The following is a 6770-nucleotide window of genomic DNA, read 5'->3' as shown; positions in this document are numbered from 1 at the left end:
CAGTCCCGTTGAAGGACCTGGGCTTACAGTTGGTGAAGTCCTTGTACGGGCACTCCCTAGAGCGCACTGGAGCTTCAACTATAGTAGGAGGCACATTAGTCCCACTCCCGCTAGTACCGGTCGAGGTGAATTATGCTAGGGCTGCCGTAACAGCCGCATTCACAACAGCTTGAATAGCTGTTGGGTTGTATTGATGAGGAGGAGGAGGTGGAGTTTGATTCAGAGTTATTGGAGTAGCGCGCCTGTTTGATCTACGCGGAGGCATCTTGAAGCTATAAAATCACAAAGATGAAGATATTGGTAAGAATTTAATAGAGGGTATGATGAGAGTGGCTCATGACTAACTCTCCACAGCCTAACAACACGGATGAAAGTATGATTGAATAGAAATCTAGTACTAGAAGATGAAAGTATTTAGATAATAATTTCCATGAGATTAGATAACTGTCAATTACATTGGTATTATAGATGTAACAAGCTTGGGCAAAATAACCTAGAAATAGGTCTTACATCAAACCAAAATGAGAAAATTTCGACAGCACTAAGACCTTACAAGACTAATAAGTTCAAAGTCTTATCATAGACAGGAAACTAAAACTAGAGCTTTTACATAGACCTAGGTTATATCCAAAAGAGAAAGTTAGGTAGACTCTATCTGCGACGAGAACTACTAGAATGAGTCCTTGATTCTAACAGACGGCGCTCCATGTCCCTCATGCGTCTTTCAGACGTTGCCTGCCGAGCTCGAAGTTCCCTGACTTCGGCTTGGGTTGCAGTAAGTTCTCTCTGCAGGGCCGCATTTTGGTTCTGAGTTCTTGCATGAGCAGACTCCAAATGGCGAATACGTACGGTATTGAATCCCGTATCGGCATCAACCTCCATGATTCGGTTGATGGCCGCCCTACCCTGCTCATCATTACGAGCAACCCTGCGGATCAGAATAGGTAGGACTCTGTCCGATGAGCCTCCCTCGCTCAGGTTATAGAATCTTCGATCTCCATTGAATGGAATTGGTTGACCCTGTTCTTGACTCCATCTATTCAAGTTTGTTGCCCACAGAGGCGTGAGGCCTTGAAATGCTGGACGAGGGTTGAGATTTGCGATTGGAGCCACAGGGGGTAGGTTATTGACTTCCGGCTCGGGGTCAGAATCCTCCGAAAAGTTCTCTGCGAAGTCATCATCCAAAGGAATTAGATGATTCTCTTCTGGCTCTGCATCGAGCCATCCTCCGTTACCTTGGTTGGGAAAGTACGGGTCGCCGGGGAGGTTGAATCTAGCCATGTTATCTAAGCGAGAAAAGGGGTAAAAGAAATAGTTAATAGAAGTACTAATTAAGATAATTATAAGATGATCCTTACCAGTTACTCCAACATTTGCGTAGTGCATACCAGTCATATGTAACCAAAATAGGATAGACCTTCGAATAAGTGATACTAACTCTAAGTTCACAACCAAACAAGGAACAAGAAGTAAAGCAAAGATCACAGATTCTAAGTCTATGACACCTTAGTCACATACAACCTTAGTGTATCCACTCAGCAACTATTGACATACTAGTAAAGACCTTTTTAGTTTGCACATAAGTAATTATAGTAACACAAAATACTTCTATAGTATTTTAAGTTTATGTTATGTTCTAATGTTTTCATTGTAGTAGTGTTGGTAAGTTTTTAGACTAGTTGCAACACCAAAAACATTCCTAGGCACATACTAATCACTTCTCGGAAAGATATAGTTGATCAGGCTATATCACTCCCAGATCTGATTATATGTCCCCAAGCCTACTTGTGCTGTCTAACAATCGCAATACTTTTGATCTGTCCTAGTGACACTGATTTTAGAATGAATGCAGGTATGTATACTTTGGTTAAATATTTTATTATTTAAAAGTATAAACTCTTGGTCAGAGTATTTTAATCCCGTTGTGTTTATAGTTTGTATATCTTTTATGGGTTGATATACTCAATTCACTATAAACAATGCTCTGATACCAATCTGTCACACCCCAAAACCGGAACGGCGGAAACGTTCAGGGGCGGAGGACGTCATGTACAGTATCACAACAATGCATAATAGTAAAACAAGCAACAACATCATCCATTGCATTAATAGTATAATTATAATACAAGTGTGTTATGTATAGTTTATAAGACACCAAAAACATAAATCGAAATAAGAGATGAGTCTTGAATGTGCTCCATCTTCTCAAAACCTGGTCATCGATACCTGTCTACTAGCGACCTGAGAATACAAGTTATTTTGAAAGCACAGATCAGCATTAAAGCTGGTGAGTTCATAAGTATTTTAGTGTCATTGTTTGTATAAGTTTGAAGAAAGTTCTTGTAAATGTTTGATGTAAAAGTTTGTATGTGTTTGATGTAAATGTTTGTAAACTTCCTAGAAAATCCTATATTTTCTACTAAAGTAGTCTTCTACCAAGACTCAACTGTTCTCTATGTTTTTTCTTTTGTAAAAGTGTGAGTTTTCCCAAAGTATGACTAGCATTACCAAAATATAGTTTTACATTACCGTTTATGTAAGAAGATCACAATGTGAATGAAATGGGAAAATAAAGATGAATTGTAGTTTTATCTAGGTAACTACCAATGTACTAACTACCTTAAACTTGTTAGTTTAATTAAGGTAAAATGTGATATGATTATAACTATACTTGATTGACTAGAATAACACGACGTTCGAGACGTCGAAAAGATATGACATTCGTCACCCGTAGACCTGCAGGTCCCACTGTAGCTAGCAGCAAGGTGTGGGATGGTCAATCCCGTATAGATCTATACACAAATTCACGCTCTCCCTCCAGGAGACTCTGGGTACAAAACATGACGCAATAGTATATTGCCGAGCCATGAAGTTGTATCTCACATTAATGTTATAGTATTCTTGTATTTGTATAGTATGTTCTAGTGTAGTGTATGTTCTCTCTGTCTAGTATGTAGTATGTTCTCTAGTGTATAGTGTGTTGTATGTATTGTTTCTCGTTATAGTATGCTCTATCTGTTTCTCTTTATAGTGAGTATTGTCTCTCGTTATAGTATGTTTGAACTGACTCATGTATGAACTGACTCTTATATGTTTCATTGTTCTAGAAATAGTAGTAGTGACTTCCTAAACTATACCTATTATAGTTTACTAGTAATGTTGTTTGTATTAATGAACATGTTTGTACACCTTTGCTACCCAAAGGTATTGAACTGAATGAAGAACTTTTATATCTATATACATACACATAATATATAACTAAGATTCAAACGACCTTCGGACAAACAACCGATACCCTAAGTCCACAACCAAACAAGGAACAGGAAGTAAGGCGAGTTATCAGTCCTAAGTCCTTTCAATCCTAATTATATAACTATATCTATATAGACATACCTTTGACAAAATATAAGCTTAAAAGAGTTTGATAAAGAGTTTTGCATATATAAAATAGTTTGTAAAACGATTTGAAGCGATTTGTTTGAAAACACAGTTTGAAGTATAAGAAATCCATTTGTTTGCTAGTTATTTATCACATGTGATTGATATAATAACTGTAATGTTTCTACTTGTATTCCCCCCCCCCCATAAGAGCATTTAAAATCATTTAAAAGGTAAATTAAGGGGTATGAACTCACATTCAGTGAGTGATACAAATGAAAGATCGGTTTGTAGGATGCTAAGTGTCAAGTGAAGACTTGAGCACAACGGATCCTAAATAGCATATAATGACACATATATGTATATAATTAGTGTTTATATAACTAATCATGTAAGGAAACACCTTAGGGACTAGGAAACACTTGAATGGAAGTGTTACAATCACATATGATTGTATATAGGGGTGTACGGCCACACCTTTGAGTGTACGGCCAAAATGCATGAGTTTCATGAGTGTACGGACAGGGTGTACGGCCCACGTGGGTGTACAGCCATACACTCACTATGAAACATGCCAAAGTGTGTTTCAAGGCTATATCTTGCATCCCCTAAGTGTCCATGACTTTATGCTAGCATACAACATGAGTTTGAGGCCAATATGCACTAAACAAAGGGGTGTACGGCCACATGACGTGTGTTCGGCCGCACACTACTTGATGATCATGGTTTGGACGATTTCTAAGGAGCATATCTAGTAAGGAACAAGCATATGAAGAGGTACTTACAATATAGAAGCCTTTAGGGGTGTTTGAGGTCCAAAAACTTAGTAGGTGTTCTTGGTGTTCTTGGTGAAACTGAAGAACACTTGAAGATCTACCAAAATGAAGTGATTTTATGGATGAAATCAATGACCCTTACTAGATAGTGAAGGGAATCAACAAATCAAGGGAAGAACACTTACAATCTTGAAGATCTAGGTGAAAAATCGGATGATAGTTGAGAGCGAATCGTTTTCTTGGCTAGGAGTGTGAAAAGAGTTGAATGAAGGCTAAGTCTCATATATATACATGAGAGTGTACAGTCAGAAGGGGGGGGGGGTGTACGGCCACACACCCAAGTGTACGGCTGTACACTCCTCATGTTGGAGTGTTTGGCCATTTTGGGAAGTGGTGAACTTGTGGAACCCAATTCTAAACCCTAACTTTGAAGGTACTAGGTTCAGAACACTCAAACTGACTCTAAACTAGGCTATAAGATAGCAGAACGATTCTGACTTTGATTGAATTTCACAGATGTATAAGATAGAAATTTCGAGTTGTCACACTTGTTCCCCCAGTTCTTCTTGCTCCCACTTTCTTGTTTTCTTTCTCCCTTTGTTGTTTTGGTACTTTTCTTATCACTGTGATCATAAAGTTTCTTGGCCAGGCGTTTTGCACTGTCGTAGGTTTCGGGTTTTGAGGAAATCAGGTTGCCCTGAATGGGAGGTGTCAATCCCCAGATGAGTCTTTCAACTTTCTTTCCCTCGGATGTAATCATGCCAGGACACAAAAGCGCGAGTTCATTAAACCTCGAGATGTACGCGTCAATGTCCGAGTTCTGCACTGTAAGGTTACTCCTCGGGGACAGTATTCGGCGATTAGCATTTCTTTGAGTTCTTCCCAGGTCATGGAGTTTGCAACGGGAAGTGTCATGGCCTCGATGTGACCATTCCACCCTGACAGCGCCTGGTCGATGAAAGTGTAGGCCCCGAATTTGACTTTACTTCCTTCCGGACATTCACATATCTCGAACACCGAATCCACCTTCTCAATCCATCGTTTTAGAGCTATGACTTCTCCAGTCCCGTTGAATGTGCGGGGTTTTGTATTGGAAATGTCCTTATAGGTACAGGCCTTTACGGGACTTTGATTCATCCCGTGGTGGGAGCTTCCCGTCCCTTGGCCTTGTCCACCACCATTATTTTCGGCTTGGATGTGGGCTAGAGCTGCTGTCACTGTGGCCGAGACTGCAGCTTGGAAGGCCGCAAAGTTCATTTCTGGCGGGGGCAGCGGTGGTGGTGTGTTGTTATTTCTACGGGTTGATCTCCTCGGTAACTTTCTGTCATGGATCAGAAGGACAATGAGTATCGAAAGTATTTTAATTCACGATTTCTGGTTTATAGAATAGTATCGGTGATTTGGTTGCATACAAGCAAGTGTATGCATAAAATCAATATTCAACAATAATGAACACAACAGGCAACACATCATAGGTAAATAGACACATTCATTTTTCATTGATAATAATTCCTTGCGTACATGAAAATTTGCCTTTATAAGGCATACAATTACATGAAGTGCAATAAGATCTAACAGAGTAACGACTCCATGAGTAGTGTAATCACTTACTCATGCTGTCGGTAGTACATAGGGAAAAGCATAAGGGAAAACCGATACGGTAGTAAATAAACAGATACTAATCGAACCGAGTAGGGCCCTGTGGTGCTGAAGATGAGGTAGATGCGCCCTGAAGTTCGGCTAACCTATGCTCGGTGATCCGTACATGCTCCTCCAGTGCGGTATGTCTCTCCTCCATTGGGTAGAAGTCTCGCTCTAGATCTCGCGTGCGAGCATCTGTAACCTACATAGCCGCCAGCATCTGCATTACTCGGTCGGTGGTCACTTGAGCCTGGTTACTGATGTCCCTAATACGTCTGACCACGACAGGGAGTGCGCGATCCGTTGGTCCTCCATGCTGGAGGTTGTAGTAACCTCGGTTCATCCCAAATGGCGGTTACTGACCCTGGCGTCGGCCCCATCTCTCGATATCGTCAGCCCAAGGAGGCGTAGGGCCATTGTAGCCCATCTTATGCGGTGGTACTCTTGCCATGTAGGGTGGGTTGATAACTTTAGACTCTGCGTCCGATTCCTCGTTCTCCTCAACCTCTTCCTCGTCATCTTCCTCGACTTCTTCATCGATGTTCTCTTCTTCAAACTCTATCAGTTCTTCACGATTCTCCATGGGTTCCTCGGGGTCTTCTTCTGTCACACCCCGAAACCAGAATGGCGGAAACGTTCTGGGGTGGAGGACGTCATGTGTAGCATCACAACCAATGAATAATAGCAATCATAGCAACACAACCATTACAGTGAATACTTAAATAAAAATGTTTACATCGGTTTGAAACTTTGTCTGAAACTTAGTTTGAATTACATCAAATAGCTTTGCATAGTATAAACATAAAACTCTTATTGCTCCAGTTCCTCAAAAATCCAGCAAGTACCTGTCTACTGATTTCCTGAGAACACAAGCAGTTTGAAAGAATATCAGCATAAAGCTGGTGAGTTCATAAGCGGTGGTTTGTAATGAAAATCGTTGATGAGTTCGTGACAGTGTTTTTGTATAGCTTCAAG

Source organism: Lactuca virosa, chromosome 3 (assembly GCF_052849685.1).
Source record: "Lactuca virosa cultivar CGN04683 chromosome 3, Lactuca_virosa_CGN04683_v6, whole genome shotgun sequence".
Lineage (NCBI taxonomy): Eukaryota > Viridiplantae > Streptophyta > Magnoliopsida > Asterales > Asteraceae > Lactuca > Lactuca virosa.
The sequence above is the reverse complement of the archived record's forward strand: the minus strand, read 5'-3'. Positions refer to the sequence as shown.